This window comes from Chionomys nivalis, chromosome 17 (genome assembly GCF_950005125.1).
Source record: "Chionomys nivalis chromosome 17, mChiNiv1.1, whole genome shotgun sequence".
In the NCBI taxonomy this organism is placed as follows: domain Eukaryota; kingdom Metazoa; phylum Chordata; class Mammalia; order Rodentia; family Cricetidae; genus Chionomys; species Chionomys nivalis.
The window spans coordinates 3,296,932-3,313,817 of NC_080102.1; the positions used below are offsets into that span (position 1 = coordinate 3,296,932).

The window sequence follows — 16,886 nt, forward strand, 5'->3', positions numbered from 1 at the left end:
TCTACCATGAAGCCTCGGCACTTGTCTGTCCTTCCCTCTACTGCAGCCTTTTGCACAAATGGCTCCTTTGTGCGATGCCCCCACCAACAATCCACAAAGCACTGCAGTATAGCAGGCAGACTGCATGCATTCTTTGCAAAGCCCCACATAACAACAGTCTCAGAGTCCTTTGATCCATCATGTAGAGTGACAGCAGAAGTTCCTTCTGAGCACAGACCCTCAGGCAACCACGTCAGTCACATCCCCGGGAAGCCAGCCCTGACTGAGGCTTCGAGTTAGGGTTCCTTTTCCTCTTTACCACATAGGTCAAAAGAGCCTTTTGCTCCCTTTGGAGTCAACACCCATGCACCCCATCTCCTTTCCGGATATTCTGCAATGGTTTCCTCTGAAGTCAAGCATTCCCTTCTGAAGGGAGGAAGGAGGCTCATATGATACCAGAAGCCAATAAAACTTCCAAGGTCCAGGAAGCTCAAAAACCCACCAGATTCACAGGCTCCTCCCCAAAGAGTATTAAAATTGGAAACAGTTGCTCAGGGACCATGTGTAAGGGAACTGTCAGCAACTTGGTCCAGAAGGTCCAGGGATGTGGCGTTCTTGGGTTGTCCCCAGGCTGAGGTAGCATTTTCAGATGATGTATCTGTCTTTGGTGCCCTGTGAGGGATGGGCAGACCTTTGTAAATGTCTCTCCAATTGCAGGTAAAATAGAAGCATTCAGAATCATAAACGAAGCAGGGCTGTACAGATGATCCGACTGTGCCTCGATCTCAGGCAGAACATCTAATCAACTTAAAAGGTTCTGTGTTTCTTTTTAATGAGGTCTTGGACAGGTTCTCATTTCCCTACGAGTTTTCCTTGAAGGCAGTGACAGACTCGGTAAGCAGAGGAGAGCGTGGGTGCACAGACATCAGCGCAAGCCCTTCGCTGCCTAGAGATTTGAAAAGGTCTCTGCCATTGACTCTTCTAACAAAAAACAATTGTTTGTGTATCTTATGGATTTCAGGTTTCAAGATATGTTAATGAATTCGATTTTATTTTAAAGCTTAGCTAAGACTGCACACTTAGTAAATAGCTAGTGTATTGAACGAATCCTCTGAACTGCAGAAGTTACAAATTTGGGTGAGGGTAAAGTAGAACAAAATTACGTAAGAATAATTTCATTTTTGGTTTTTTTTTTTTTTCAGAGTTTCTCGGTAGCTTTGGAACCTGTCCTGGACTCATTCTATAGATCAGGCTGGCCTCGAACTCAGAGATCTGCCTGCCTCTGCCTCCCAAGTGCTGTGATGATTAATGGTATGTGCCATTACCTCTTCTTTTTCCCTCCTTCCTTCCTCTCTCACTCCCTTCTCCCTCTCTCTCCCTCCCTCCCTCCTTCCCTCCCTCCCTTCCTTCCTCTTTCCTCTCTCTCTCCCTCCCTTTCCCTCCTTCCCTCCCTCCATCCCTGGACTGGAGGTCTTGGGACCAGGGCTTCACATGTGCTAGGTAAACATGCCACCACCGAGCCACATCCTGAACTCTGCTCTGACTTCCATTCTAACACAGAGCTCACTAGGTTGCTGACACTGACCTTGAACTTGTGATCCCCCTGCCTAAGTCTCTCAAGCAACTGGGTATCACAGGCTTATACCAGCAAACCTGTCTAGAGTAATTTAATTCTTTATGAGTCAAGAATTCAATGTTTTGATACATCTCAAAGTTGGTACTTAATACACAATTAATTCAACATATGTTCACTGCTTTCATTTGGAAGACACTCATAATATTATTTATAAATACATGTGGTCTTTGCACTAAAAGGAGGCGTAAGAGCCAAGGGTTCCTCCTTTAGTCCCAGAAATCCAGCGCTGCTAGTCTAAATAAGAGCACAAGAAAACTCAAGTTCAAGGTTCTGGGACAGCGAGATAAGGCCAGCATGTGAGTTTTCAGAGGGAGCAGGCAGCTGTCAGCCCCCACCCCCCAGGCTGGTGAGGACATCTGGGGGTTCAGATATGCTTTCTGCTGTTGGTTGCCACTGTGTTGGTGCCAGAGGCAGAGTGACTGTAAACAGAAAGCTGAAAGTGCTCGCGACCCAAGGAAGAGAAGGCACTTTTACTCCTTTTCCAGAAGACCATTAGAGGAGGGAGGGAAGAGGAGGAGGGAGGGGGAGGAGGGGGAAGGATCAGGGAGGAGGATGTGGAGGAGGGGGGAGGAGGAGGAAGGAAGAGAGGAAAGAGGAGGAGGATGTGGAGGAAGGGGGAGGAGGAAGGAGGAGAGGAAAGAGGAGGAGAAAGAAGGAAGAGGAGGTGGAGGAGGAGGAGGGAGAAGGATCAGGGAGGAGGAGGTGGAGGAAAGGGGAGGAGGAGGAGGAAGAAAAAGGACCCCAGCAGAGGAAAAGCAGAACTTAAAAGTTCTAGGCATCAATAAAGCCCCTCATCAAAGCCCTCCAGGCCTAGACTAATTCATGAGGTCGGGAAGCCCCACTTTCTGATTGCTCACCTCCCTGCTGCCCAGAAGCCATGATAAACGCACCCACTCTGAGGTCTACATGACTAGTCAGGATTCAGGAATTATCAAGCACAGCAGACACACTGCCAAGCTGTGAAAACGGATCATGGCCAAAGAGCTGAAAGCGTTTGCCTTTCTCTTTCAATGTAAATTGACAGTTTGTTATTATATAAAAGTACAGGTGGGAGGCACAGCTATGATTTATGATCAATAGTGCGTAGAAGGGGAAGAGCTGGCAATCTGACGAAACGTGTGTGTTCATGTGCCCCTGCATGCTGCGCACAGGCGTGAGGGTTGGGGACAGCCTTTGGCGTGTCTCTCACTTACCCGGAACTCAGGCTGTCCAGCCCCAGGCAAACCCCTTGGCCCACTGAACCATCTTTCCAGCTCAACAGTTAAAAATATTTTTTTCTTTTTTTTCTTTTTGGAAGGGGGTGTTGAAGAAAGGGTTTATTTCACCTTACGTTCCCATGGTAGAGAAAGTCAGGGCCCCAGAGGAGAAAACATGAGAAAGGCTGTTCACTGACCGCTTTCTTCAGAGCGGAAAATTTCAATGGTGGAATTTCAGCAGGGGTCCAGATCACCCACAGACAAATTAGTCTATCCTGAAGGAATTGAGAATTATCTGCATTCATGGTCCCTTGGGAAAATATTCTCTGTCTCTCTGTCTGTCTGTCTGTCTCTCCTTTGGTTGTGGGAAGGCTGTAGAGGCAGTTCAGAAGCTCCCACACAGCCCCCACCCATCCAACTTCCTCTGATATTAACAATTTCTGTCACCACTCCACGTTTGTCAAGAGCAAGATAGGAGTGCCGGAATGTTGCTATTCGCTAACTGCCAGATTCTATTTGAATTTCAGGTTTTTTCCATGAATGTACTTCCATGTGTGATAAAATCCAGACGGCTGCACAGCATATAACCCGCTCTCTGTCAAACACAACCACCATCAAGTTTCCACCCCCTTCACCCCACAAGAAGTCGCTTCTGTCGAGGTCATTGCCTGCCTGCGCACTGCCAAGCCAAAGGTCCTTTCTCGGCTCTGGTTCCGTCAGCAGCTCCCTCCTAAAGGACCCCCCTTCCTCTGTCCTTCCCAGCTCACTATCCATCCTTCAGGCTCCTCTTTGTCGTCCCACTAGGCTGTACAGAGACCCCCGTCGTCCTTCACCCTCGGCTGATTTCCGCTGGATGTCTGTAAACCCTCCATTTGATAATGTCTTGGTATCTACCGCTGCTTTTCTCTACCTGCTCTTTGAAATCTATTTTTTTCACCCTTAACTTGCTGTATACTTAATAAACTTACTCACTTTAAAGAAAAGAACATTGGCCATCGCCCTCCTCTGAACTCTACAGAATAGGTGTAACAGTAAGTGTGTATTGTTCACTTGTATGTGTTAGGCACCTTACACGCTTTATCTCATGTGCCTGGTAATTGTCCTAACCGCTGTTGTACCAATAGGGTCATCGAGACTCATCAAGGCTGAGTCAGGCAATACCGTTCACCTGAAATACAGCTGGGGTGTGGGTCAATGGCAGAGAACTGGTACTCTTGTGCCTGGCATGCACAAGGTCCTGTATTCAATCCCTAGCACCATATCACACACACACACGCACACGCACACGCACATGTGCGTGCACGCACGCATGCACACATGCATGCACGTAGATGTAAGTCATGACAGAGTGCAAACCTGCTTGAGTTCTTAGCCACTGTATTTCACACAGGTAATCGGAGAAACATTGCGTGCTGTTTGGAAATCCCCGGCTTTATGAGCACACACTTCTGGAATGAGTGGTGAGTGTATGCCGGCTCTTGGTCATTCCAGAAGGTTGAAGAGAGAGACAGAGGCAGTGAGGCAGGAGATCCTGGCTGTCAGAACGTCAGTCACTCTACAGGTGGATGTGTGCCTCATGTTTGCCTGGCTGGCAGTCAAGGATTCAAATTCTTCTCTTAGCAGAAGTGTGGACAATTACACCAACTTATCCCAGACAGAACTGTGACAACAGAATTCACAAGTCCCCTTGCCATCAGACAGAACGGATTCTGGAATTTGGAAGGGGTGCACTCACTCAGTTTTACTCATTTCAAGATACCAAGCTCCCCGCCCCAACCCCACCCCAACCCCCAGACAGGGTTTTTCTGTGTACCAGCTGTCCTAGAACTTGCTCTATAGACTAGGTTAACCTCGAACGCACAGAGATCCACCTGCCTCTGCCTCCCGAGTGCTGGAATTAAAGGTGTGCGTCACCACTGCCAAGCTTTCTACACAGGGCACTTCTGAGGTAAGAGCGACTCTCCTGGCTACTAACCAGGCGACAATTAGGAGGTAAGCATCACTGTGACATGGGTACCAGCTCGCTTTATATTTCTGGTGGCTAAGTGCACAGTGGCAACCTGTCGACTTCTTGTCCAACGACTGAAGGACTGTTGGGGCGGGGGGGGGGGGCAGCACAGTTCTGACTGTTTGCCGAAGCTCCGTGGAGCTGTCTGAAGTGAGGGAGACGAAGGGCCGGGGAAATGGGCGGATGGGAAAGCTATAGGCACAGCCTGGTGACTTGAGTTTGACCCCTGGAACCATGTAAAAGGTAAGATTTGGTGGCAAGAATCTGTAATTCCAGCACTCCCAAGGGGCAGATAGGAGGCGGAGATAAGAGGCTCTCCTGGAAACTTGAAAACCCACTAGCTTGTTGAATACCACATGGTAGCAGAAACAGAGAGAACCTGCTTCAGCAAAGTGGGAAGAGAAGCAACCCTTGAACCTGCTCCCCACCCCCGAGTAAATAAATGAATTTATATTTAAAAGATCAAGAAAGAACCAGTATTAAATTATGTCTGAGGGTGGCTGAATCACTGACCTCGAAGAAAGTCCTCAAAAAAATTCTTTAAAACTGCGAGACAGGTATGGTGGTTGCCTAAAACCACAGCACTGGAGAGGGTCCAGTATGATGGTCACAGCTAGTGAGAGTTCAGCGTGGGGTACATGAAGAGTTCCAGGCAGCCTCAGGAGCAGCGTGAGACACCTTCTAGAAAGAAGGGGGTGGAGGGGGGGGGGAGGAGAGAAGTCTGTAGGTGGAGCCCTAGCATTGCCCCAGGCACCAACCAGGCTTGTGGTACACTCTTGTTATCCCAGCCCTGGGGAGGCAGGAGGATCGGGAGAGTAAGCCGGGTGCAGTTGGTACACAAGAGATGTCCTCTCTAAAAGAAAAATGCTGGGGAGAGGGAGGGGAGAGGGAGAGAGGGGAAGGAGAGGAAGGGGAGGGAGAGGGAAAGAGGGAGGAAGAGGGAGAGAGGGATAGACAGAGGGAACAAAAAATTGAGCCCCTGAAACTGGTCCCATTGATGGCTTTGAGCAAACGTGACACATATATCAAGGGAAGTGAACCAATTTCAGACGAGACAGTGAGAAGCTGGGGAAACTTTAGCCCATCCATCCTTCCTGTGAACATGTCACACGAGGTGGAAATTTCTGCCTTTGAAACCTTTGTCTTTGGTAGCAGCCCATACATTAAGGCCCTGCTTCTAGGATCAGCGACTGGAGTTTAGCCCACCCTGCCCTTTCCCTCCCATCAGTTCCGAAAAATGGGCAAGTCCCTTGATTTTGTGCCCACACATTCTCCAGGCTGGTTAGCGCAAGGCAAGTTTGGTGACACCCCACCTGTGACTCCAAGGTTGTCTTTCTGGTATTATGCAAAGCCAAGGCCTTGATAAGGTCAAGGTGAGGTCATGGCGAGGTCATGGCAAGGTCACGGCGAGGTTCCCGACTGACCTGTTAGACTGCAGGCTATTGGGATACGTCAGCCCAGGAGCAGCCAGTCCCACAGCTGTGACACCGTCTTTCTCAGTGCTGAGGTTTAAAAAGACCTTTCAGCCATAACAGAAAGGCAAAGCATGGCGTCTTCCCTGGCGACACTCTTCCTCGGTGGCGTGAGAATTCGGATGCAGCTTGTGGTCAGCAGAGTTTCAGAGTCAGTGAATGAGGAGGCTTCGGCTCTAGCGGGGTGCAGGTCATTCAGACATGATGTTAGGTCTCAGACCTGGTGGCACAGGCCTGCTATTCCACCTCTCTGGAAGTTCAAGGCTTGCCTGGGCAACTTAGTGAGACCTTGTCTCACAAAGTAGAGAGAGGGCTCCCTCATGCGGGAAGTCTTCGTTCAATCCCCAGCACTGGTCCCCATAGATGAAGTCCATGTTACTGTATATATGTGTGAGTGTGTGTGTGTGTGTGTGAGAGAGAGAGAGATGTGTATGTGTGAGAGAGGTGTTTGTGTGTGTGTGTGAGAGAGATGTGTGTGTGTGAGAGAGAGATGTGTGTGTGTGAGAGGTGTGTGTGTGTGTGAGAGAGAGAGAGAGAGAGATGTGTATGTGTGAGAGAGCTGTGTGTGTGAAAGAGAGAGGTGTGTGTGTATGTGTGTGTGTGTGTGTGAGAGAGAGAGAGAGAGAGAGAGAGAGAGAGGTGCATGTGTGATTTTTAAAAACTGTATTAGTTCATGCATATGCGTGTTTGTCCTCCATGTGTGTCTCTGTAACACATGTGCACAGCACTTGAGGAGACCATAAGAGGGCTCTTGGGCCCCATGGGGCAGGAGTTACCAATGATTGTGAGCTGTCATGCGGGTGCTGGGGGTCGAACCCAGGTCCTCTACAAGAGCAGCTAATGCTCTTAACCGCTGAACCATCTCTCTATCCCCTATACATGTGATTTTGAACTCAATCTTATCAGTGGATCTAATTAGTCTCCCAGATTTTTGTTTTTTCCCCTTATGTTTGTACACTGGGCATCCTGACATGTGCTTATTGCTGGAGCTGGAGTGTAGGATTTTACCGCAATCCTCACTAAATTGTATCTCGTTCTCCTGTCTGTCACCCCATCTCCCAGTCATGACTTTTTACTACATCAACTGTCTTTCCCATCTAGCTCTCTGCCACCTGTAAATGTGATAAACCTGAGTGTTTATCCAAGTCTCATAAAAATGTTAAGCATCCCTGGGCCAACTTTCTAGAGCCATGGTCGTCATGAGTGAGTTCCTCCTGGTTGGCAAGACTCTGGGATGGATTCTTTTGGGGTGTGACATTTAATTCAACCCTCTTGCTACCCCTGTGAAATACAGCACAGTTGTTAGACACTCAGCTTTGCTCACAGAGTAGACCCTACAAGCCTAGTTTTAAAATACTAGCCATGACCGGATCACCATCACTCACGCGTACAATCCTAGTGCCTGAGAAGTTGAGGCAGGAGAATTGTCCACATTTGAGGCCAGCCTGGACTACACAGCAATTCCCAGAGCACAGGGCGACTTTATCTCCAAACAAACAAACAAAATTCTGATTCTATGGCCCTAGGCTGGCTCCCTGGCGAATCATTGCTTATGTTTCCTTATCTGTATATGGGTTGCTATTTTTATTATTATTTATTTATTATTGTTACTATAATTGGGGGTAAGGATCAAATCAATTGGTACTTAACAAGACATTTGAAAGTGTTTTAACAACCTTATTTAAAAAGGAATGGTGATTTAGTGGGTACATATTTTGTTTGTTTTTGAGGTGAGGTCTCTGGTAGCCCAAGCTGGCCTTGAATCTCTAATCCTTCTTCTGCCTTTCCCAAATGTTGGGATTACAGATGTGGGCCACTATGCCATGAGAGTTTTTTATTTGCAATTTTATTCATTTCCTTTTTTCCATTTATTTTTTTTAAACGTAGCCTCAGGTAGCTCAGGTTGGCCTCAACACCAGTTTCCCTGATTGCTGCAGGATATTTGATCACACTCTGAACCCTGAGTTTGTGTTTGCAATAATTAAATACAATTAACCTTGGGTCAGGAGGCTGAGTTAGTTCACAGAAAGTAATTATCATCAGAGGGCACCTGGGAGAGATGAGAGACACACCAGAAGTAGTAGGTAAGTAAGACAGGCTTTTAGGGAGATGACGGCAAGGAGAGATGGTTAGCTGGTTGCAACCCAGCTCTCTGAGCTAGCAGGTTTTCACCCCAGCCTTTGAGTCTCGAGTCTTATTAATAAACAGAACGACAGAGATTTAGTTAAAGCTACCGTTAACAGCAGCGACAGACCCGGTGCCTGCAGGAACAGGAGTCCTGCCAGGCTTTGTCCTGAGTGGCCAGGCCACGGCCAGAGAAGCAGGCCGGTGACTGTGGAGTCGCAATTGCTGAAGTCGCAGTAGATTAAGGTGCCGTCACTGCTGAAGGTAGAACTCCTGATCTTCCTGCTTCTGCCTCCCAAGTGCTGAGATTACAAATTTGAACCACCTCCCCTGGTTTCTCGTTAATAATTTATAACTAGGATAATTTCAATAAGTTGTTGTGGTTTAAATGTGGGCTTTTTGTGGTGACTGTGGGCTGACTCAGTGATCAACACCTCCTTCTCTTTCTCTTCCTGCTGGTCCTGTTTTCTGTTTTGTTTGCTTCTGAGTTAGGGCTCAGACCGGGAAGTCACTGGCAAGCTAGTAAGTGACTCTTGGGTCACTGAGTTCCGCCCTCCACCCAGAATTCACCATTTCTAAGTACACAAAAAACGCTCTTGGTGAAATCATTCCGACGTCTGGCGGGGAATTCACTGAAAGCTGAGACCTCTGTTTTCTTCAATCTCCTTTTGATACTTGTGACATAGATGTTTGTGATCTCCAAGAGTCTTCTTTGAGACAGAGGCGAGTGCACAGGCACACGGCAAGTCTTTCCAAATCTAGCCTACCTTTCATAGGATTTCTGATCTTAAATTCATTTGGCGCCCCTGGCGCTGTCTCCTCAGCTCTTAGCCTGGGCATCCACTTCCCGGCCACAGCCACTGTGTTCTCCTTTGCAGTGATAGAGTTGACATCTATAAAGTACATAAGAGTGGCTTTCAGGGAGGCACGGCAGCACACGTCTGTATTCTTGGTGCGTGGTGGAGACGGGAGGGACTGGGGAAGGAGGATAGCTCTGAGTTCAAAGCCAACTTGCCCTGAGATTTAGGTTTACTAGGTCTGAGATGGGACCTGGGGATAAGCATTCTTAGAAACAGTTTGGAAGCCACAACCTTTGAGAAACAACTTATGGAGAGGGATAAGGGGAAATAATAGCCGGGGCTGGGGATCTCTAGGTATCTGTTAGCATGGCCTCTCTCTGTCTCTCTCTCTCTAGCATGGATCAAAGTCCTCCTGGGCTGTTCTTTTTGGTGACACGTAGCTTGTAAGAAGTGCTTTTGTCTAGCATTCCCACAAGCCTCAGCCATTCTGGGTTCTATCTTCTTGAACAGTTATGTAACCATTGACTTTTAAAGACAGCTGTTCACAGGCCAGCAAGATGGTTCAGAGGAGCAGGTACCTGGCACTAAGTTTGCTCAACACCCACATGGCAGAAGGAGAGAAGTGGCAGCCATGGCTGTCCTCTCATGCAGCATACCCCTGTAGCACACACACACCCTGTCGGACCCCACACACCCACAAAATGAACTTCAAAATGTGATTTTAAAATTTTTTAAATTATTCAGAAGTAGGGTGTGGTGGTGCATCCTTTGACCCCCAAGCACCTGGGAAATGAGGCTGGAGGATCAGGAGTTCAAGGTCATACTCAGCTATGCTATGAGCTTAAGGGTTTTAAGAGACTGTCCCGAAAAAGAAAAATAAGAAAGTCGCTGCATAATAATAAAATAAAGTAGAGCTATCATTGTTAGATTTAACAAACCGAAAACAAATAAGAACTTTGAAAACAAAGCAAAACAGTAACAACAACAACAAAAACCGTACCAGAAAGAAATAGTCACTGACCAGACTCTCAGCGGAAGCTCAGCAGCCAGCACCCCGTGAACAAAACCAGAGGCAAACTTAAACAGCCAAGCTGAAATTCTGTATCCAGCAAGGTTCTTCTGGGAGTGTGGACAAAATCAAGTCATTAGTATTTTACTTTTATAGTGCTTTTATTAGCACATTAACCATACAGAATAATAAATATACGTAATAAGAATGGGTTTCATTACAACATTGTCATAACCCCCTGCTGTCCCCTTTCTCCAGTGTTGGGAAGACAATCCCAACAGCTCCTCTTTCTTTATTTTTATTTTCTGGTGTCCCAGGGAGCCTCCTCTCCCAGATGCCTGTAGCCTGAGGCTGCTTGCCTGTGGAGACTGGGCAACCCCTCCACGAAGGCAGTACATGAGGAACTTGTCGAGGTTCTAGGTTGCTGTTCCTAGGCAGGGTTTTCAGACCAACACAGAACATCCAGAGTGACAGGAACAGGTCTAGAAGGGTGCGGAGAGACTGGCCTGACGAAGACACTGAGGGAGGAGGGGCCTTTCCACAGAGGGATCAGTCCTGGCCTGCTGGGAAGTGAGAATGAACGGGAAAGGATGAGGAAAGCCATGGAAAGGGAGTGGCCAGCTGGGGTGAGAAGCGAGGTCAACACGGGAAGGTCCTTAGACTGGCTTCCCACGCAGGCACGGGCACCGTAGCAGGATCACAGGAGCCCCGTTGTGGAAGGAATGAGTGGGAAGACTCAGCTCTGCTGGAACCCTGGAGTGGACAAAAGGGTCGTGACCTGAGGAGGTGTGGGAAGCAGAGCTGAGCAAACTTAGTATCCACTGAGAGCCATTACCAGATTTCTAGTTTTCGCTAATAATGTTGGTTGCCAAAGAAAGCGGGGAGGGGTCAACCAAGTAGGCTGAAGGGTGGAAATAGCGGGAAGTTTATTAGGAATGCATTTGAGTATGATATCCATGCAGGGATTTCTAACAGGAAAGTAGAAGTTGGGCTCCGAAACTTAGAGGGGCTGTAGAGATTACTCAGCAGTTAACACAACAGCTGTCCTTCTGGAGCCTGAGTTCAATTCCCAACAAAACCTCAAAAGTAGGCTTCTAATGTTTAGCATTGGGCTTTTGTTATATGTGTTTTGGCTCTTGGAGCCCAGATAAGAAAAATCCATTAAAAGTGTTTTTAAGCCGGGCGGTGGTGGCGCACACCTTTAATCCCAGAACTTGGGAGGCAGAGGCAGGCGGATCTCTGTGAGTTCGAGACCAGCCTGGTCTACAAGAGCTAGTTCCAGGACAGGCTCCAAAACCACAGAGAAACCCTGTCTCAAAAAACCAAAAAAAAAAAAAAAAAAAAAAAAAAAGTGTTTTTAAAATTCATTTAAACAGCAAAAATCTAGGATAGAAAGGAAGCCTGGAGAGCTGGGCTTGGTAATCTCTGCACTTGGGAGTGGAGGCAGGAGAGTCAGGAGTTTAAAATCAGTTGCAGCTACCTGTGAGTGAGTTCAAGGCCAGTTTAGGCTACATAAGCCCTCATCTTAAAAACACCCTAAAAAAACAAAAGAGAAAAGCAGTCAAAAATAAATGAAATGTGGAGATTTGGAGGCCATAAACAGCAGCGAGAAGATGCTCTGTGTAGTGTGTGTGTGTGTGTGTGGTGTGTGTGGTGTGTGTGTGTGTGTGTGGTGTGTGTGTGTGGTGTGTGAGGTGTGTGTGGTGTGTGTGTGGTGTGTGTGGTGTGTGTGTGTGGTGTGTGAGGTGTGTGTGTGTGGTGTGTGTGTATGTGGTGTGTGTATGTGTGTGTGGTGTGTGTGTGTGTGGTGTGTGTGGTGTGTGTGTACGGTGTGTGCGGTGTGTGTGTGGTGTGTGAGGTGTGTGTATGTGTGGTGTGTGTGGTGTGTGTGGTGTGTGTGTGGTGTGTGTGTGGTGTGTGCGGTGTGTGTGTGGTGTGTGTGTGGTGTGTGTGGTGTATGGTGTGTGTGGGGGGTGTGTGTGGGGTGTGTGTGTGTGCGTGTGTGGCGGTGGTGTTTAGACACTCTACTTACCTGAGAGTCTTTTTTTTTTCCTTTTTTCTTTTTTGATTTTTTCAAGACAGGGTTTCTTTGTAGCTTGGGAGCCTGTCCTGAAACTCACTGAATAGAACAGGCTGGCCTCAAACTCGCAGAGATTTGCCTGCCTCTGCCTCCCGGGTGCTGGGATTAAAGGTGTGCGCCACCATCACGCCAATGAGGGTCTTCTTTTCCATTAGCGCGTACTTCAAAACTGGAGTAACAGTGTTTTTTTTTCCCACGGGAGGGGCAAAGGTCTGTAATCTCAGCTACTGAGGAAGCTGGGGCAGGAGGATCTAAAATCCCAGGCAACAGCAAGTCCAAGGCCAGACAGAGCAACTTAACTGAGACCCTGCCTCAAATTTTTAAAAATGGCTGGAGATAGCTCAGGGGTGGGATATCTCAGTGTGGGATATCTCAGTGTGGGATATCTCAGTGTGGGATATCTCAGTGTGGGATATCTCAGTGTGGGATATCTCAGTGTGGGATATCTCAGTGTGGGATATCTCAGTGTGGGATAGCTCAGTGTGGGATATCTCAGTGTGGGATAGCTCAGTGTGGGATATCTCAGTGTGGGATAGCTCGGTGTGGGATAGTTCGGGGATAGCCTAGAGCATCCAAAGTCCCGAGCTCCATTCTCAGCACTACACCACAAAAGAGAAGCCTTCTTACCGTTTTGGCTGTCTTCCTGCACCAAGATCACTTTCTGTCTGCTGCATAACTTGACCTGTGTTACAGCTTAAATTAGAATATTGGATCTTGCAATAGTTGTTGAGGAACAAGAGACAAACAGAACATTCTATTAGAACATCTGACAGGCAAGTCTTGTACCTGGATCCTAATTACGTGACAAGTTTGCACAGTCTTTAATCTACCACGGAGCCCTGACGACGGCGTCTGCACTCTTCTCAGATGAGAAGGAACTCGCAGAATTAAAAAAAACAGTGCTCTCGAAATTTTTTTCATCTACCATTGTTCAAATAATGTATTTTGAAAGCTTCTGACATTTTGAATACCAAATCATACAACTTTTAGCTTTGAAGGAGACCTTAGCAGGCCTTTAATCCAAGTTGTCACATTTCCCGTGGGGACTCAGCGACTCCAGAGGCAGGCACCACACCGTGGCCCTTCCCCAGCTAGCACCACCTCCCCTGGCCCTCCAGCCTTCCTCTTGGAGGATTTAAAGTTTTGAGATTATATAGATTTGAGCAGCCCAGCTCTCTAAGTGAAAGATTTATATGTACTCATGAACATCATGAAGCTCTCTGCCAATAGATTAAAACAAAAAGCTGGGGCTGGAGAGATATTTCAGTGGTTAGGAAGGCTCACTATAGCCAGGCATGGTGGCACACACCCACAATTCCAGCACTTAGGAGGCAGAAGCAGGCTAATCTCTGTGAGTTCTACATAGCAAAGTCCAGGTCAATCAGGGCTACATAGTAAAACCCAGCTTTTTTAAAAACTCACAAAACAAAACACTAAGGAGCCAGTTGAAACTCATGTACTGATAGTTCTTAGGGCCTGAGAAGCCGCCCCAAGTCCACACATAGCAAGACAAGAGTAGACCCACACATCTGCCTACAATCCACACGGGAGATAGAAAGACCTCTGGGATTTGCTGGCAGTCAGCCTAGCCAAAAAACGTGAAGTTCAGGTAGAGACCCTGCCTCAAAGGGATAAGGCAGAGGAGGAGCTGACAGTGTCCTCCTCTGACTTCTGTGCACATCTGAAATCATCTGTACGCATGTGTGTAGGCCACACACACCACTCTCTCCTCTGCCATCACCTGAGAGAGTGCACACCTGTACATATAGAAACATGCTATACCGCACACAGGGACATACTTGAACAAGCCCAGAAATGCACACATACACACACAGGAGCAAGCACACAAATACACGCACAGCTGCACACCCCACAGGCACAAGCGTGCAAACACACACACGGCCAAGTGTGATTCAGATTTTTCGTTTGCCTCCTGTGCCCCAGTCCTCTCGCAGGGTGTGTTGTTTGGAGTCCTAGCAGGACAGACCCAGAGGACGGGACCCTCATGTCCCAGTGCCTCTGTCAGCAAGCAAAATCAGAGGGACTCCAGTAAATATGAATTTTAGACAAACAACAAATCAGCTATTTGCATGAATATGTCCTATACATACTCATATTAAAAGGAGTTTATCTGTAATCTGCTTGTCATTGGGAGTCTTGCAGCTTACAGGGTAACCTTAATTTTGTATGTTTGGGGAGGCGGGAACTATTGAGTATGTTTAACCTCTGAACCACACCCCCACCTCTTGGCTTTCAGTGATGTGGGATGTCCTTCTGTGTATGTGTTGGTTTTCTTAGTTGATGACTAAAGCTGTCTCGGCCAATGTCTTAGCAGTGTAAAGCCAGGCACAAAACCCAGAGTTATTGAGAGAGAGTAGGCGGAGTAAGGGAGATGCCATGTAGCTGGCCAGAAGACACATGCCAGAACCTTATCCAGTAAGCCACAGCCTCGTAGTGATACACAGATTAATAGAAATGGGTTAATTTAAGATGTAAGAGTTGGTTGATAAAATCCTGAGCTAATAGGCCAAGCAGTGCTGTAATTAATACACTTTCTGTGTGATTATTTGGGTCTGGGCAGCCAGGATAGGAAGAGTCTACATAGTTTACATTTTAGAAATAGAATTTTCCTATATAGCCCAAGCTAGAACTCAAGAGCTTGTCTCGCTGGACTTCCAGACACATGTCACTACAGTTGGCTGCAGACTTCATTTGTTTGAGACTATCTCACGACGTAGCTCTGAGTGACCTCGAGTTCACAGAGACGGAGGCCTCTGCCTCCCAAGGACTGGAATTAAAGGCCTGTGACACCACACCTGGCTCAAAACCACAGACTTTTAAGCACTGTGGCTCATGCCCTTAATCCCAGCAGAAGCAGGAGGATCTCTGTGAGTTCAGGCCGGCCTGGTCTAAAGAGTGAGTTCCGGGACAGCCAAAGTTACACAGAGAAACCCTGTCTCAAAAAACCAAAAAGAAAAAGAAAGAAAGAAAAGCAGTTAGTGAGGCGGGCCAGTGGAAGAGTTCAGGAGGTAAAGATGCTGGAGGCCAACTCTGGCGTGAGCTCAGGTCTTGGGACCTACATGGAAGAAGGAGAGAATAGACTCTAACAAGTTGTCCCCTGCCCCCAAATATACACGGCGACACACCCCAAGTCCCCAGCACACACCAAATAATAGATTAACATGTAATTTTTAAAAAAGCAAAAGAGCCGGGCGGTGGTGGCGCATGCCTTTAATCCCAGCACTTGAGAGGCAGAGGCAGGCGGATCTCTGTGAGTTCGAGACCAGCCTGGTCTACAAGAGCTAGTTCCAGGACAGGCTCCAAAACCACAGAGAAACCCTGTCTCGAAAAAACCAAAATAAATAAATAAATAAATAAAAATAAAAAAGCAAAAGGAACAAGTGAGGTAGCCAGAGGTAGCACATACCTCCCCTCCCCCCCAGAGGTAGCACATACCTCCCCTCCCCCCCCCAGAGGTAGCACATACCTCCCCTCCCCCCCAGAGGTAGCACATACCTCCCCTCCCCCCCCCAGAGGTAGCACATACCTCCCCCCACACACAGAGGTAGCACATACCTCTCCTCCCCCACAGAGGTAGCACACACACACACACACACACACACACACACACACACACGGTAGCTAGCTGCTGCCTCACACAATAGAAAAACTTGAACATTCTGGAATCTTCTTGGTGCAGAAGTGAAGGCACCTTCATGGGAAGCCTCTGCCACCCCATTTCCTGGAAAGGTGCAGTAAATGTCAGACTGAGATTTCACAAGATCAGCCGGCCTGGTAGAGGGCGGCAGGTCCAGAGACAGCGCCTGCAGCCCCCAGATGCTGGAGCAGGGGGCCCTCCCCTTTGTCTCTGACAGTACAGACCAATTTTGAAGGCACAGAGCTGGGATCCATTATATAATCAGTGATTTAAAAACCGAAGCAAAAACGTGGTGCAATAGTGCACCACGGAAAGCCATTTGAAAAAGAAAAGATCCTGCAAGAAGAACGCACTCACCCTGGCGTGAGGCCGTGAGGCCGATCCTTCCCTTAAGCCCCAATTAAGGAGAGGCTGAGCGCTCAAGTCTCACACGCAGCGGCAGCCTCCTCACAGGGCCAGGACTGAGAGAGAAGGGTGAGGAGACGCCAGAATATTGGCAGAGCAGAGCCATACGCTCAGCGGTAGGAAGATGGCATGTCAGTATTCACCGCGTAAGTGCTTTTCAGGTTTGCCCACAGCGGCTGCACGGTGACAGAGCTGTGAGCCTGGGCCTGAAATCACCTCCCGGCTTACTCAGAGGCCTTAGCAGAAACGGCCATCGGGCGGGGGGAGTGGCAGCAGCACTCAGCTGGCGGCAGGAGAGGGACACACTTAATTAACCGATAGACTATAAGATATATGGGGTTGCAAACATATTTATTTGCAAAGTCACACCTACAGCTCTGGACAAGTTTCTTTAGAGTAATCATGGTGTTCAAAACAGAGGTCCATTTACAAGACATTGGAGTCTAATGGGGCTTTTGTTTTAATATGCAATTTGTTAGTAATACTGCATAGAATTTTAATAAAAAAAATATAGAAATC

The 16,886-nt window shown here is 47.7% G+C and overlaps 1 long non-coding RNA gene across 1 annotated transcript; it reads right to left on the reverse strand.

Annotated features, from left to right (window-relative positions):
• Positions 1–10,639: 10,639 nt before the first annotated feature.
• LOC130889157 (uncharacterized) lies at positions 10,640–16,372 on the reverse strand. Its single transcript, XR_009058495.1, has 3 exons — positions 16,320–16,372; positions 12,932–12,986; positions 10,640–10,977 (listed from the first exon to the last, which is right to left on the reverse strand). It is a non-coding gene; the product is annotated as an uncharacterized LOC130889157 (long non-coding RNA).
• Positions 16,373–16,886: the final 514 nt, after the last annotated feature.